This window comes from Haliotis cracherodii, unplaced genomic scaffold, assembly GCF_022045235.1.
Source record: "Haliotis cracherodii isolate W230 unplaced genomic scaffold, xgHalCrac1.p SCAF_37, whole genome shotgun sequence".
Classification (NCBI taxonomy): Eukaryota; Metazoa; Mollusca; class Gastropoda; order Lepetellida; family Haliotidae; genus Haliotis; species Haliotis cracherodii.
This window is the reverse complement of record NW_027266294.1, coordinates 414,857-433,983: the sequence shown is the minus strand read 5'-3', so window position 1 is coordinate 433,983 and position 19,127 is coordinate 414,857. Positions and strand designations below refer to the sequence as shown.

Genomic DNA, 19,127 nt, shown 5'->3' with positions numbered 1-19,127 from the left:
ACTATATATCTCATAGTTACATCACACTATATATCTCATAGTTACATCCCACTATATATCTCATAGTTACATCCCACTATATATCTCATAGTTACATCCCACTATATATCTCATAGTTACATCCCACTATATATCTCATAGTTACATCCCACTATATATCTCATAGTTACATCCCACAATATATCTCATAGTTACATCCCACAATATATCTCATAGTTACATCCCACAATATATCTCATAGTTACATCCCACTATATATCTCATAGTTACATGCCACTATATATCTCATAGTTTACATCACACTATATATCTCATAGTTACATCCCACTATATATCTCATAGTTACATCCCACTATATATCTCATAGTTACATCCCACTATATATCTCATAGTTACATCCCACTATATATCTCATAGTTACATCCCACTATATATCTCATAGTTACATCCCACTATATATCTCATAGTTACATCCCACTATATATCTCATAGTTACATCCCACTATATATCTCATAGTTACATCCCACTATATATCTCATAGTTACATCCCACAATATATCTCATAGTTACATCCCACAATATATCTCATAGTTACATCCCACAATATATCTCATAGTTACATCCCACTATATATCTCATAGTTACATGCCACTATATATCTCATAGTTTACATCACACTATATATCTCATAGTTACATCCCACTATATATCTCATAGTTACATCCCACTATATATCTCATAGTTACATCCCACTATATATCTCATAGTTACATCCCACAATATATCTCATAGTTACATCCCACTATATATCTCATAGTTACATCCCACTATATATCTCATAGTTACATCCCACAATATATCTCATAGTTACATCCCACTATATATCTCATAGTTACATCACACTATATATCTCATAGTTACATCCCATTATATATCTCATAGTTACATCCCACTATATATCTCATAGTTACATCCCATTATATATCTCATAGTTACATCCCACTATATATCTCATAGTTACATCACACTATATATCTCATAGTTACATCCCACTATATATCTCATAGTTACATCCCACTATATATCTCATAGTTACATCCCACTATATATCTCATAGTTACATCACACTATATATCTCATAGTTACATCCCACTATATATCTCATAGTTTTCATCCCACTATATATCTCATAGTTACATCCCACTATATATCTCATAGTTACATCCCACTATATATCTCATAGTTACATCCCACTATATATCTCATAGTTACATCACACTATATATCTCATAGTTACATCCCACTATATATCTCATAATTTTCATCCCACTATATATCTCATAGTTACATCCCACTATATATCTCATAGTTACATCCCACTATATATATCATACTTTACAACACACTATATACCTCATAGTTACATCCCACTATCTATCTCATAGTTACATCCCACTATATATCTCATACTTTACATCACACTATATATCTCATAGTTACATCCCACTATATATCTCATACTTTACATCACACTATATATCTCATAGTTACATCCCACTATATATCTCATAGTTACATCCCACTATATATCTCATACTTTACATCCCAATATATATCTCATAGTTACATCCCACTATATATCTCATACTTTATATCACACTATATATCTCATAGTTTACATCCCACTATATATCTCATAGTTACATCCCACTATATATCTCATACTTTACATCCCACTATATATCTCATAGTTACATCCCACTATATATCTCATAGTTTACATCCCACTTTGTATCTCATAGTTTACATCCCACTATATATCTCATAGTTTACATCCCACTTTGTATCTCATAGTTTACATCCCACTATATATCTCATAGTTTTCTTCCCACTATATATCTCATAGTTTACATCCCACTATCTATCTCATAGTTACATCACACTATATATCTCATAGTTACATCACACTATATATCTCATAGTTACATCACACTATCTATCTCATAGTTACATCCCACTATATATCTCATAGTTACATCACACTATATATCTCATAGTTTACATCCCACTATATATCTCATAGTTTACATCCCACTATATATCTCATAGTTTACATCCCACTATATATCTCATAGTTTACATCCCACTATCTATCTCATAGTTACATCACACTATCTATCTCATAATTACATCACACTATCTATCTCAAAGTTTACATCACACTATATATCTCATAGTTACATCCCACTATATATCTCATAGTTACATCACACTCAATATCTCATAGTTACATCACACTATATATCTCATAGTTTACATCCCACTATATATCTCATAGTTTACATCCCACTATATATCTCATAGTTTACATCCCACTATATATCTCATAGTTTACATCCCACTATATATCTCATAGTTTACATCCCACTATATATCTCATAGCTTACATCACACTATATATCTCATAGTTTACATCCCACTATCTATCTCATAGTTTACATCACACTATCTATCTCATAGTTAACATCACACTATCTATCTCATAGCTTACATCACACTATCTATCTGATAGTTTACATCCCACTATATATCTCATAGTTTACATCCCACTATATATCTCATAGTTTACATCACACTATCTATCTCATAGTTTACATCACACTATCTATCTCATAGTTTACATCACACTATCTATCTCATAGTTACATCCCACTATATATCTCATAGTTTACATCACACTATCTATCTCATAGTTTACATCCCACTATATATCTCATAGCTTACATCACACTATCTATCTCATAGTTTACATCACACTATCTATCTCATAGTTTACATCACACTATCTATCTCATAGTTTACATCACACTATCTATCTCATAGTTACATCCCACTATATATCTCATAGTTTACATCACACTATCTATCTCATAGTTTACATCCCACTATATATCTCATAGCTTACATCACACTATCTATCTCATAGTTTACATCCCACTATATTTCTCATAGCTTACATCACACTATATTTCTCATAGCTTACATCACACTATATTTCTCATAGCTTACATCACACTATATTTCTCATAGCTTACATCACACTATATTTCTCATAGCTTACATCACACTATCTATCTCATAGTTAACATCCCACTATCTATCTCATAGTTAACATCCCACTATCTATCTCATACTTTACATCCCACTATCTATCTCATAGTTTACATCACGTTGTGTCTAGCCCCATGCGTTCTAGACTGCCTGTATTCCCGCTATCTTGTAAAGGCAGCTGTCTGTCATACTGTAGCAGCTTGGCCGACAATTGTATCAGAATCCCTGGTGTTTTCTGCTTGGTTGTAACATATCACATTTCTATTTTGGAAAGAGCTACTTTCTCGTATCATTCCAACAAAACAAACAGCATGTTGTTCTTGTTTGTTTTATTTAACTGTTTTTTCTCAGATTCCAGTTTGGTTTGCCTGATGGCAGCTGCCTGCCCTCCCCCACCACACACATACACTGACACATACACAGACACACACAGACACACACAGACACACACACATACACACACACACACACAGACACACACAGACACACACATACACAGACACATACACAGACACACAGACACACACATACACACATACATACACACAGACACACACAGACACACACAGACACACACACAGACACACAGACACACAGACACACACAGACACACAGACACACACACAGACACACAGACACACACATACACACAGACACACACACAGACACACAGACACACACAGACACACACAGACACACACACATACACACAGACACACACAGACACACACAGACACACACATACACAGATACATACATAGACTCACACATAGACACACACACATACACACAGACACACAGACACACACACAGACACACACAGACACACACACATACACACAGACACACACACAGATACATACATAGACTCACACATAGACACACACAGACACACACACACACACACAGACACACACAGACACACACAGACACACACACATACACACAGACACACACACAGACACACACAGACACACACATACACAGACACACACAGACACACACAGACACACACACATACACACAGACACACACAGACACACACAGACACACACATACACAGATACATACATAGACTCACACATAGACACACACAGACACACACACATACACACAGACACACACACAGACACACACATACACAGACACATACTCAGACACACACATAGACACACACAGACACACACACACACACAGACACACACACAGACACAGACACATACATAGACTCACACACATACACAGACACACACACAGACACAGACACACACAGACACACACACACACAGACACACACACACCGTGAGACACACACAGACACACACACACACACACGCACGCACTCACGCACGCACGCACGCACGCACACACACACACACACACAGACACATACACAGACACACACATAGACTCACACACATACACAGACACACACACAGACACAGACACAGACACAGACACACACAGACACACACACAGACACAGACACACACACCGACAGACAGACAGACAGACACACACACACACACACACACACACACACACACCTGTGTCACCTGTGTTAAATGCCTGTGTGCATTGACCAGTTCCCTGACTGCGTTCCCCACCTGTGTCACCTGTGTTAAATGCCTCTGTGCATTGACCAGTTCCCTGACTGCGTTCCCCACCTGTGTCACCTTATTGCTTATTGACTACAGATAGATGTGGTGTAGACCACAATGCTTATTGACTACAGATAGATGTGGTGTAGACCACAATGCTTATTGACTACAGATAGATGTGGTGTAGACCATAATGCTCTAGACTACAGATAGATGTGGTGTAGACCACAATTCTTATTGACTACAGATAGATGTGGTGTAGACCACAATGCTTATTGACTACAGATAGATGTGGTGTAGACCACAACGCTTATTGACTACAGATAGATGTGGTGTAGACCACAATGCTTATTGACTACACATAGATGTGGTGTAGACCACAATGCTTATTGACTACAGATAGATGTGGTGTAGACCACAATGCTTATTGACTACAGATAAATGTGGTGTAGACCACAATGCTTATTGACTACAGATAGATGTGGTGTAGACCACAATGCTTATTGACTACAGATAGATGTGGTGTAGACCACAATGCTTATTGACTACAGATAGATGTGGTGTAGACCACAATGCTTATTGACTACAGATAGATGTGGTGTAGACCACAATGCTCCAGACTATAGATAGATGTGGTGTAGAACACAATGCTTATTGACTACAGATAGATGTGGTGTAGACCACAATGCTTATTGACTACAGATAGAAGTGATGTAGACCACAATTCTCTAGACTACAGATAGATGTGGTGTAGACCACAATTCTCTAGACTACAGATAGATGTGGTGTAGACCACAATGCTTATTGACTACAGATAGATGTGGTGTAGAACACAATGCTCTAGACTACAGATAGATGTGGTGTAGAACACAATGCTTATTGACTACAGATAGATGTGGTGTAGAACACAATGCTTATTGACTACAGATAGATGTGGCATAGAACACAATGCTTATTGACTACAGATAGATGTGGTGTAGACCACAATGCTCTAGACTATAGATAGATGTGGTGTAGAACACAATGCTCTAGACTACAGATAGAAGTGATGTAGACCACAATGCTTATTGACTACAGATAGATGTGGTGTAGAACACAATGCTTATTGACTACAGATAGATGTGGTGTAGACCACAACGCTTATTGACTACAGATAGATGTGGTGTAGACCACAATGCTTATTGACTACACATAGATGTGGTGTAGACCACAATGCTTATTGACTACAGATAGATGTGGTGTAGACCACAATGCTTATTGACTACAGATAAATGTGGTGTAGACCACAATGCTTATTGACTACAGATAGATGTGGTGTAGACCACAATGCTTATTGACTACAGATAGATGTGGTGTAGACCACAATGCTCCAGACTATAGATAGATGTGGTGTAGAACACAATGCTTATTGACTACAGATAGATGTGGTGTAGACCACAATGCTTATTGACTACAGATAGAAGTGATGTAGACCACAATTCTCTAGACTACAGATAGATGTGGTGTAGACCACAATTCTCTAGACTACAGATAGATGTGGTGTAGACCACAATGCTTATTGACTACAGATAGATGTGGTGTAGAACACAATGCTCTAGACTACAGATAGATGTGGTGTAGAACACAATGCTTATTGACTACAGATAGATGTGGTGTAGAACACAATGCTTATTGACTACAGATAGATGTGGCATAGAACACAATGCTTATTGACTACAGATAGATGTGGTGTAGACCACAATGCTCTAGACTATAGATAGATGTGGTGTAGAACACAATGCTCTAGACTACAGATAGAAGTGATGTAGACCACAATGCTTATTGACTACAGATAGATGTGGTGTAGAACACAATGCTTATTGACTACAGATAGATGTGGTGTAGACCACAATGCTCTAGACTACAGATAGATGTGGTGTAGAACACAATGCTTATTGACTACAGATAGATGTGGTGTAGACCACAATTCTCTAGACTACAGATAGATGTGGTGTAGACCACAATGCTCTAGACTACAGATAGAAGTGATGTAGACCACAATGCTCTAGACTACAGATAGATGTGGTGTAGACCACAATGCTTATTGACTACAGATAGATGTGGTGTAGAACACAATGCTCTAGACTACAGATAGATGTGGTGTAGACCACAATGCTCTAGACTACAGATAGAAGTGATGTAGACCACAATGCTCTAGACTACAGATAGATGTGGTGTAGAACACAATGCTCTAGACTACAGATAGATTTGGTATAGACCACAATGCTCTAGACTACAGATAGATGTGGTGTAGAACACAATGCTCTAGACTACAGATAGATGTGGTGTAGAACACAATGCTCTAGACTACAGATAGATGTGGTGTAGAACACAATGCTCTAGACTACAGATAGATGTGGTGTAGAACACAATGCTCTAGACTACAGATAGATGTGGTGTAGAACACAATGCTCTAGACTACAGATAGATGTGGTGTAGAACACAATGCTCTAGACTACAGATAGATGGGGTGTAGAACACAATGCTCTAGACTACAGATGGATGTGGTGTAGAACACAATGCTCTAGACTACAGATAGATGGGGTGTAGGTCTTGCAGTAATGAGACCCCAGGGCATGCAGTGGTACTGACTGGAGCTGTTCCCCACCAAACTGACAATCATCAGGTTTAACTAATGAAGGGATCGCACTGTTCTTCAAAAAGATTTTGTGTAAGAGCTTTGTCGCTGTAAGAGGCTCACCGTGTATTTTTAGTCACCAAGAGGATCCTCAATTCTACGAGGATTAATTGGCAATTTTTGTTGCATGCTATCAAACGATTTATTCTCTTGGATTTGAATTAAACAGGAAATCAATATGAGCGTGTCTCCGGCCCAAGGACAAAATTAAACTTGCTGCGAAAAAAATTCCACGAAATTCTAAACACTGAAACCCTATATGAGGTGTGTGACTGCCTGCGACAACCCCAGCTCCACCCTCCATGCTGCGGTGGTTGGGTAAAAGTATTCACTCCCGTATTGTAAACATCAATAACACCAGGAGTAACACAATCACAGGACAATAAATCTTCGCACATCCCTTTCTGTCACAATGGAACTTGCAATAAATCTCAACACAACAATACTTCAGAAGTCACAGCCAGCCAAGTTCAAATTGCTATTAACGTAACAGCATACACGGAATGTCGACATGGACCCCCTTAGCTTAGTAGAAAATGACTCTCATCTAACTTGAGGCTTGTGTTTCATGCTCCAAATGGGTAGAACTCACTTACTCACTCCCACACACTCTGTAGAGTCTTCACTCCCTCCATCCCTCACTCCCACACACTCCGTATCTTCTTCACTCCTTCCATTCTTCACTCCCTCCATCCCTCACTCCTACACACTCCGTATCTTCTTCACTCCTTCCATTCTTCACTCCCTCCATCCCTCACTCCCACACACTCCGTATCTTCTTCACTCCTTCCATTCTTCACTCCCTCCATCCCTCACTCCTACACACTCCGTATCTTCTTCACTCCTTCCATTCTTCACTCCCTCCATCCCTCACTCCCACACACTCCGTATCTTCTTCACTCCTTCCATTCTTCACTCCCTCCATCCCTCACTCCTACACACTCCGTATCTTCTTCACTCCTTCCATTCTTCACTCCCTCCATCCCTCACTCCCACACACTCCGTATCTTCTTCACTCCTTCCATTCTTCACTCCCTCCATCCCTCACTCCTACACACTCCGTATCTTCTTCACTCCTTCCATTCTTCACTCCCTCCATCCCTCACTCCTACACACTCCGTATCTTCTTCACTCCTTCCATTCTTCACTCCCTCCATCCCTCACTCCCACACACTCCGTATCTTCTTCACTCCTTCCATTCTTCACTCCCTCCATCCCTCACTCCTACACACTCCGTATCTTCTTCACTCCTTCCATTCTTCACTCCCTCCATCCCTCACTCCTACACACTCCGTATCTTCTCCCATCTCTCTATCTCAACCCTGCCTCACTCTCTCACTCCTTCCATCCCTCACTCCCTCTAACTTCTCCCATCTCTCTATCTCAACCCTGCCTTACTCTCTCCTTCCATCCCTCACTCCCTCTAACTTCTCCCATCTCTCTTTCTCAACCCTGCCTCATTCTCTCACTCCTTCCATCCCTCACTCCCTCTAACTTCTCCCATCTCTCTATCTCAACCCTGCCTCACTCTCTCACTCCTTCCATCCCTCACTCCCTCTAACTTCTCCCATCTCTCTATCTCAACCCTACCTTACTCTCTCCTTCCATCCCTCACTCCCTCTAACTTCTCCCATCTCTCTATCTCAACCCTGCCTCACTCTCTCCTTCCATCCCTAATTCTTTCTAACTTCTCCCATCTCTCTATCTCAACCCTACCTTACTCTCTCACTCCCTCCATCCCTCACTTTCTCACTCCCTCCATCCATCACTCCCTCTTACAACTCCCATCTCTCTCACTCCCTCCATCCCACACTCTCACTCCCTCCATCCCACACTGTCTCACTCCCTCCATCCAACACTTCCTCTAACTTCTCCCATCTCTCTATCTCAACCCTGCCTCACTCTCTCACTCCCTCCATCCCACACTGTCTCACTCCCTCCATCCCTCACTCCCTCTTACAACTCCCATCTCTCTCACTCCCTCCATCCCACACTCTCACTCCCTCCATCCCACACTGTCTCACTCCCTCCATCCAACACTTCCTCTAACTTCTCCCATCTCTCTCTCTCAACCCTGCCTCACTCTCTCACTCCCTCCATCCCACACTGTCTCACTCCCTCCATCCCTCACTCCCTCTTACAACTCCCATCTCTCTCACTCCCTCCATCCCACACTCTCACTCCCTCCATCCCACACTGTCTCACTCCCTCCATCCAACACTTCCTCTAACTTCTCCCATCTCTCTCTCTCAACCCTGCCTCACTCTCTCACTCCCTCCATCCCACACTGTCTCACTCCCTCCATCCCTCACTCCCTCTTACTTCTCCCATCTCTCTCACTCCCTCCATCCCACACTCTCACTCCCTCCATCCCACACTGTCTCACTCCCTCCATCCAACACTCCCTCTAACTTCTCCCATCTCTCTCTCTCAACCCTCCCTAACTCTCTCCTTCAGCTGTTTATTGTCCAGTAACCTCCCTCCATCCCTCACTCTCTCCTTCAGCTGTTTATTGTCCAGTAACCTCCCTCCATCATTCACTCTCTACTTCAGCTGTTTATTGTCCAGTAACCTCCCTCCATCATTCACTCTCTCCTTCAGCTGTTTATTGTCCAGTAACCTCCATCCATCATTCACTCTCTACTTCAGCTGTTTATTGTCCAGTAACCTCCCTCCATCCCTCACTCTCTCCTTCAGCTGTTTATTGTCCAGTAACCTCCCTCCATCATTCACTCTCTCCTTCAGCTGTTTATTGTCCAGTAACCTCCCTCCATCCCTCACTCTCTACTTCAGCTGTTTATTGTCCAGTAACCTCCCTCCATCCCTCACTCTCTCCTTCAGCTGTTTATTGTCCAGTAACCTCCTTCCATCCCTCACTCTCTCCTTCAGCTGTTTATTGTCCAGTAACCTCCCTCCATCCCTCACTCTCTACTTCAGCTGTTTATTGTCCAGTAACCTCCCTCCATCCCTCACTCTCTACTTCAGCTGTTTATTGTCCAGTAACCTCCCTCCATCCCTCACTCTCTCCTTCAGCTGTTTATTGTCCAGTAACCTCCCTCCATCCCTCACTCTCTACTTCAGCTGTTTATTGTCCAGTAACCTCCTTTCTTCAATGCCAACCAAGCAGGAGAGAGAGAAGAAGGACAGACAGAAAATCTGATTTCATTGCTCATTTAGCTCGGAAGTATAGAAGTTTGCCACTAATATCGCCAATTAGCCTTCAACAGGGGGGACTCTGGTGAAAGGAACTAATAACGACCCAGGGTCGGCCACGAGCAAACGATCCCTTATTTCCCCTCATGATCCCCTAATACCCATGTGAGGGAACAGCCATCCACAAGCAAGGCCACGCAAATTAATTTCTCTGTAGACAGCCTACACAACGGTGATCAATACATTAGCTATGGATCTCAATTCTGCCAAATTTATCAGCAATACGATCAGCAAGCATTGTGGGTAAAGGGAATTCCCACTTGGAGTAAAGAGCAGAACAATGTTATCTTGCTCATCAACACCCAGGCAGGAGGAGCCAGTCCAGGCTGATGTCCCGTGTATTTGCATGACTGGGCCCGCCACTGTAATCAGGCAATCTGTAATTACTGGGGACCACAGAATCAGGACAAATGAATATCATCAGTGGCATGCCGGCAGACACAACGTAATGTCTGCAGACACTTGGAACTGTCACCAAAACACCGTCAGGCCATTATTGGTCAAAACTGTCATTCCAACATAGGCCATTATTGGTCAAAACTGTCATTCCAACATAGGCCTTTATTGGTCAAAACTGTCATTTCAACATAGGCCTTTCTTGGTATGTTGTGCAGAAATTATCATAAAAAAATATGCCATTATTTTTGTGTGTGTACAAATTGTGATACACGTTCTATTGATGATGAGTTTTGTTTTCTCTGGAATGTCCATATTTTCAGTCAAGTAGAGAAATATTTTTGCCGCCTGATTAGTAAACTAATCCTTTCATTGATAAATTACTCCAGCCTCTCTCACGGCAAACCCTTCAGTTATTACAGATGTATCTTTATATGTAAATAGACACCTACTCAGATAAGCACCTTATTGATTAATATAGGTTCAGTAATGCTGCATTATTGGTATGTTGTCATAGAAGCTCTCACTAAAACATCTGCCATTATTGGTATGTTGTCATAGAAGCTGTCACTAAAACATCTGCCATTATTGGTATGTTATCATAGAAGCTGTCACTAAAACATCTGCCGTTATTGGTATGTTGTCATAGAAGCTCTCACTAAAACATCTGCCATTATTGGTATGTTGTCATAGATGCTCTCACTAAAACATCTGCCATTATTGGTATGTTGTCATAGAAGCTCTCACTAAAACATCTGCCATTATTGGTATGTTGTCATAGAAGCTGTCACTAAAACATCTGCCATTATTGGTATGTTGTCATAGAAGCTGTCACTAAAACATCTGCCATTATTGGTATGTTGTCATAGATGCTCTCACTAAAACATCTGCCATTATTGGTATGTTGTCATAGATGCTCTCACTAAAACATCTGCCATTATTGGTATGTTGTCATAGAAGCTGTCACTAAAACATCCGCCATTATTGGTATGTTGTCATACAAGCTGTCGCTGAAACATCTGCCATTATTGGTATGTTGTCATAGAAGCTGTCACTAAAACATCTGCCATTATTGGTATGTTGTCATACAAGCTGTCACTAAAACATCTGCCATTATTGGTATGTTGTCATAGATGCTCTCACTAAAACATCTGCCATTATTGGTATGTTATGTCATAGATGCTCTCACTAAAACATCTGCCCTTATTGGTATGTTGTCATAGAAGCTGTCACTAAAAAATCTGCCATTATTGGTATGTTGTCATAGAAACTGTAAAACATATACCATTATTGGTATGTTGTCATAGAAACCATCACTAAAACATATGCCATAAGTTGTTAAGAGGCAATAGACAAATGATGTATGGATGGAGTATCCAAGTTCAAACAACTTTCTAATTACTGAAGTATGTTTCAACTGAACACGTAGCCGCTGGTTGCTGTGAGGAGGAAGAGAGAAGCTTCATCACACAAAGATGCCTGGTTTCAGGGTAATTGAAGAAGTACACTTCCGCCTCCGATCAGCGCCAGCACCTTTGTCCTCCCAGCTCAAATCACACAAACATCTCAGTCAGATGTGGAATAGCAAATACAAATCTCATCTCTATATTCCAATGGCATTCAAGCAGAAAACACCATCTCACTGTGGTGTGCTATTTGTCTTTTCATAAGTCTCTATCTGTGTCATAATAGCCCAACAAGCACTGCCACTGTGCGGAGTTATCACCATGGACAAGAGGCTTGTTCAAGCAGACAAAAAGTTAATCCTTCCATTACAAAATGAATATGGTTGTGTTTATCTGTTCAATTATTTCATTGCAACAGACTAAACACTGCATTGCAACACTGCCTCTATTAACCCTTGAAATAAACTGTTTATGTTAACCCTAAACATAAACCCTTACATTAACCCTTGACATGAACACTCTATGTTAACCCTTGACATGAAGGCTCTATGTTAACCCTTGACATGAACACTCTATGTTAACCCTTGACATGAACACTCTATGTTAACCCTTGACATGAACACTCTATGTTAACCCTTGACATGAACACTCTATGTTAACCCTTGACATGAAGGCTCTGCATTAACCCTTGACATGAACACTCTATGTTAACCCTTGACATGAACACTCTACATTAACCCTTGACATGAGTGAGTGAGTGAGGTTTTACGCCGCTTTTAGCAATATTCCAGCAATATCACGGCGGGGGACACCAGAAATGGGCTTCACACATTGTACCCATGTCGGGAATCGAACCCGGGTCTTCGGCGTGACGAGCTAACGCTTTAACCACTAGGCTACCCGACTGCCCCCCCCCCCCCCCCCCCCCTTGACATGAAGGCTCTGCATTAACCCCTGACATGAACACTCTACATTAACCCTTTACATGAAAATTCTATCTTTCCCTTTACATGAACACTTCTCATAAATCCTTCACAATACCCCTTTACATGAACACTTCACATAAATCCTTCACAATACCCCTTTACATGAACACTTCACATAAATCCTTAACAATACCCCTTTACATGAACACTTCACATAAATCCTTCACAATACCCCTTTACATGAACACTTCACATAAATCCTTCACAATACCCCTTTACATGAACACTTCACATAAATCCTTCACAATACCCCTTTACATGAACACTTCACATAAATCCTTAACAATACCCCTTTACATGAACACTTCACATAAATCCTTCACAATACCCCTTTACATGAACACTTCACACGACGCTGCTGAGAGTGCCACACAACAGTTGAACGTGTGCCTGGAGGTAGGGTGTGACAGAAATGAGCAGCAAGACTTTATTCAGAAAGACTGTCTTGTCCTGGCATTTTGTGTACTTCACACACCTAACTGACCCACCCGCGGCAGTCCAGGTGTACTTCACACACCTAACTAACCCACCCTTGGCAGTCCAGGTGTACTTCACACACCTAACTGACCCACCCGCGGCAGTCCAGGTGTACTTCACACACCTAACTGACCCACCCGCGGCAGTCCAGGTGTACTTCACACACCTAACTGACCCACCCGCGGCAGTCCAGGAGTACTTCACACACCTAACTAACCCACCCGCGGCAGTCCAGGTGTACTTCACACACCTAACTGACCCACCCGCGGCAGTCCAGGTGTACTTCACACACCTAACTGACCCACCCGCGGCAGTCCAGGTGTACTTCACACACCTAACTGACCCACCCGCGGCAGTCCAGGAGTACTTCACACACCTAACTGACCCACCCTTGGCAGTCCAGGTGTACTTCACACACCTAACTAACCCACCCGCGGCAGTCCAGGTGTACTTCACACACCTAACTAACCCACCCACGGCAGTCCAGGTGTACTTCACACACCTAACTGACCCACCCGCGGCAGTCCAGGTGTACTTCACACACCTAACTAACCCACCTGCGGCAGTCCAGGTGTATTTCACACACCTAACTGACCCACATGCGGCAGTCCAGGTGTATTTCCTGTGACATGCCGGCTCCCCAATCTCTATACACGTCCAGCATCCAAGCATGCAGCCTTCCAGGCCGGGCCACAGCTGATTAGGCCGTGCTGTTAACTAATGAGGCAGTGCACAATAGCCGGCACGTGGCCAGTTAGAGAGCCTACAATGGGCCATTACACGGATCACTGCTTGCCCATCAACCTGGGACACATCAAAGGTCAAGTCTTGACCACTATGAAATAATTTCCACTAACAGTAATGTCTGTGTGCAATCATGGTAATTTACAGCATAAGTGGACATTGATCTCCATTAAGCTCCCCGCTTTTGTTCATACTGACAGGTCAGTTCACACACCTGGCCTTGATCACAGCGGTAATTAATATAACGACCAGCATGGATGACATAAGTCACAGCCACAGAGGATGCTGATCCCTGTCATCTCTCACATCTGTAGTCGGGGTGGGGATAGGGGGGGTGGGGATAGGGATAGGGGGGGTGGAGAGGAGCCTTGTGCTTGTTCATCTGACCCTTCTGTCTTGTTTATCTGATCCTTCTGAGGTTCTTAATCTGAACCTCGTGAGCTTGTTAATATGAACCGTCTGAGCTTGTTAATCTGAACCTTCTGAGCTTGTTAATCTGAACCTTCTGTCTTGTTAATCTGAACCTTCTGTCTTGTTAATCTGAACCTTCTGAGCTTGTTAATCTGAACCTTCTGTCTTGGTAATCTGAACCTTCTGAGCTTGTTAATCTGAACCTTCTGAGGTCGTTCATCTGAACCTTCTGACCTTGTTAATCTGACCCTTCTGAGCTTGTTAATCTGAACCTTCTGTGCTTGTTTATCTGAACCTTCTGAGGTCGTTCATCTGAACCTTCTGAGCTTGTTAATCTGAACCTTCTGAGCTTGTTTATATGAACCTCCTGAGCTTGTTAATCTGAACCTTCTGAGCTTGTTAATCTGAACCTTCTGAGCTTGTTAATCTGAACCTTCTGTGCTTGTTAATGTGAACCTTCTGTGCTTGTTAATCTGAACCTTCTTAGCTTGTTAATGTGAACCTTCTGTGCTTGTTAATCTGAACTTTCTGTGCTTGTTAATCTGAAACTCCTGTGCTTGTTAATCTGAACCTTCTGTGCTTGTTAATCTGAAACTCCTGTGCTTGTTAGTCTGAACCTTCTGAGCTTGTTAATCTGAACCTTCTGAGCTTGTTAATCTGAACCTGCTGAGCTTGTTAATCTGAACCTTCTGTGCTTGTCAATCTGAAACTCCTGTGCTTGTTAATCTGAACCTTCTGTCTTGTTCATCTGAACCTTCTGTGCTTGTTTATCTGAACCTTCTGTGCTTGTTTATCTGAACCTTCTGAGCTTGTTAATCTTAACCTTCTGAGCTTGTTAATCTGAACCTTCTGTGCTTGTTAATCTGAACCTTCTGTGCTTGTTAATCTGAAACTCCTGTGCTTGTTAATCTGAACCTCCTGAGCTTGTTAATCTGAACCTTCTGTCTTGTTAATGTGAACCTTCCACGCCAGATAACCTGAACCTTCTATGCTTGTGAATCCAATAGATTTATTGATGAACCAAGACCACATCATATTACACTGATAATTTCTTCCTGTGAAAAACTAATAAAATCCTCCTAAAATCCATCATCTGTGGCTGCTTGGAAAGCCAGCACATGTCTGTATCTGGTGAAACGCGTTCATCTGTTCCAGCAACATTGGCTTCAATAACAGCATGAGCAATACGACTCCACCGTCTGCCTTATGAGCCCTGGACAACAATGTAAGTTGAAGAAGTCACGACCTGCACATGTGTAGGGCATGTGTTGTCGGTGGTTAGCTTCAATATTAGCCAAGGAGGGATCTGCCTCCGGAGCGGCGTGTTGACGCTGTGACAACACCTCCTCATTGTCCACTCTCCGGTGCCTGTAAATGGGATGTTCATAACATTGGACACGATTCCCACATTTTGTAGCAGGGCAGTGTCAACACGCTCCAGTGTTGCCGCAAAGACTCCTGGTCATATTACCATTCAGTGTATCTTGTTGAGGGAGCGCACTAATCTAAGTTATGGATGATTTCATTAGACAAATGCCAGCCTGACTTTGTACTCCAGGTGGAATCAGTGCACCGACCCCGGCAGCACAACACGACCCCGGCAGCACAACACGTGTGTCAAGCTTATAATCAGCCATTCTCCAGCAGGAGCCTATTCAGATAGAACATCATCATCCTTCAACAATTTCTGAATGTTGCTGATAGTTAGTTTGTCGTGGTTTAAGGATTTCTTTTCACTTGAGATGATCAACATTTACTTGATCAAATCTTTAGGAATATTTCATTCAACAGCTATTCTGGATATAATTGAAGCTTGGGTCGGCCTTGTTATAGGCATGGTGGGGGACGCTTGTAGGAAGACATTGATGGAGAAGGGTCAAGGTTGATGAGCCAGGTCATAAAACCCAGTGTGGCCTGCAGTTAGAATCCTTCTCTAAAAAAACAATGGCAACAATCTCCTTCAAATTCCATCATCAGAAAATTGGCAGCAAACTCTTAACCCGATCAATTCTAATGGAGTGTTTATGTAGAAGCATGTTTGTCATGAGGTGTTCTCTGTCGACCAGCTCCACCAAGACTTCCCCTGGCTGGCTCGTCTGACCACACATCAAACTACAGCAGGAGTCACACTTCTCGCGAGGTGAAAACCCAATTACGGACATCATGGAGAAAAACGAAACCCATCTTAGAAACCAATCTAAAGATCAAGCATTTTCTAACATGATGAAAATAAATATTGCACAAAAAGTGGTCAATTTAGGTGTTTTATGAAATGGCGAAGCCAGATAAAACAATGCCCGTTACGGCAGCTGTCAGGCAGTGGAGCGTACGTGTAATCAAGTCGGAGGACAGAAAGCCCCATGAAGCACGGCACCGTACAAAGCCCACTCACATATCTGCCATGTACAAGATTAGCAAGACTTGACATGGATTGCAGATGCAAAATGTGGCAATTCTCTCCCTTTAATCTAAAATGACCCAAGGGAAAACTCTGGCAAACTACAAAGACATTATTTAGACAAGAAAAGATGGAAAATGGCTCTTAATTAGTAAACTCGCTATCAAACCAAACAGCCTAGAGATATTGTGACCGGGCAATAGAGATCTATTTCCTGGTGGGAAAATAGTGCACAAGTGTGCCAGGAGTCCGATCTGTGTGTATTGATGTGTGTATTGATGTGTGTATTGATGTGTGTATTGATGTGTGTAGGACATGTGTGTATTGATGTGTGTAGGACATGTGTGTATTGATGTGTGTATTGATGTGTGTAGGACATGTTTGTATTGATGTGTGTAGGACATGTGTTTATTGATGTGTGTATTGATGTGTGTAGGACATGTGTGTATTGATGTGTGTATTGATGTGTGTAGGACATGTGTGTATTGATGTGTGTAGGACATGTGTGTATTGATGTGTGTATTGATGTGTGTATTGATGTGTGTAGGACATGTGTGTATTGATGTGTGTAGGACATGTGTGTATTGATGTGTGTAGGACATGTGTGTATTGATGTGTGTAGGACATGTGTGTATTGATGTGTGTAGGACATGTGTGTATTGATGTGTGTATTGATGTGTGTATTGATGTGTGTATTGATGTGTGTACTGATGTGTGTATTGATGTGTGTATTGATGTGTGTATTGATGTGTGTAGGACATGTGTGGGTCTGTGTGTAAGCTGTGTGTGAGCTGTGTGTGCACTGACACACAGGTAGAGCCTTCATCACATTGACACAGATAGAGCCTTCATCACACTGACACAGATAGAGCCTTCATCACATTGACAAACAGGTAGAGCCTTCATCACACTGACACAGATAGAGCTTTCATCACACTGACACACAGATAGAGCCTTCATCACACTGACACACAGATAGAGCCTTCATCACACTGACACAAGTAGAGCCTTCATCACACTGACACACAGATAGAGCCTTCATCACACTGACACACGGATAGAGCCTTCATCACACTGACACAGATAGAGCCTTCATCACACTGACACAGATAGAGCCTTCATCACACTGACACAGATAGAGCCTTCATCACACTGACACACAAGATATGAACTAGCCTCTACACACTCAGCTGCTATTGTGTGACTCTGCCCCTGATCTAGTGACGTGCTGAGAGCATGTATACACCATGCAGGAGACAGCAAGTTTTAAGGAGGCATACAAACCTCACTACTTTTTATCACCCAAATCAAAATACGCCATGATCACAAACTTCAGGCAAATGAAACTTCCGATCCGTTTAAGATGGAACCAAATTTTGATGGATCAAGGTTTTGATGCCTGGATTTCCTTTTTTGATGACGGGCAAATGATGAAGCCAAGCAAAATAGCGTGTTGATCCGTAGCTGATGACTGTAATTACATCGAAGCCTGTGTGAGATGCAGCCCCACACCACCATAGTCACACAGAAACTTTTAGCCGAGCGGAACTCAACAATCTTACAAACAGTCGCCTTACGTTTGATCTCTGATGTGTTCTGTGTCTATTTCAGGCCTTGGCCGCAGAGCTGACAAGATGTCCTCCAGCAAGACGTCATGAAGTAACGCCACACTGCACAGCACAGGCTACAGGTAATATCGCGATGAT

General features: G+C 42.0%; 2 protein-coding genes across 4 annotated transcripts in view; one reads left to right on the top strand and one right to left on the bottom strand.

The window, feature by feature from the left end:
• The window catches only part of LOC139477912 (uncharacterized), a 189,223-nt gene that overhangs the window by 59,865 nt on the left and 110,231 nt on the right, over positions 1 to 19,127 (top strand). For both annotated transcript variants that reach the window (XM_071260352.1, XM_071260353.1), the window contains exon 2: positions 19,033 to 19,111. The gene's annotated coding sequence lies outside the window, so the exon portion shown is untranslated. The remainder of the gene's footprint in view (positions 1 to 19,032; positions 19,112 to 19,127) is intronic.
• The window catches only part of LOC139477913 (uncharacterized), a 263,405-nt gene that overhangs the window by 215,110 nt on the left and 29,168 nt on the right, over positions 1 to 19,127 (bottom strand). The gene's annotated exons all lie outside the window — the stretch shown is intronic.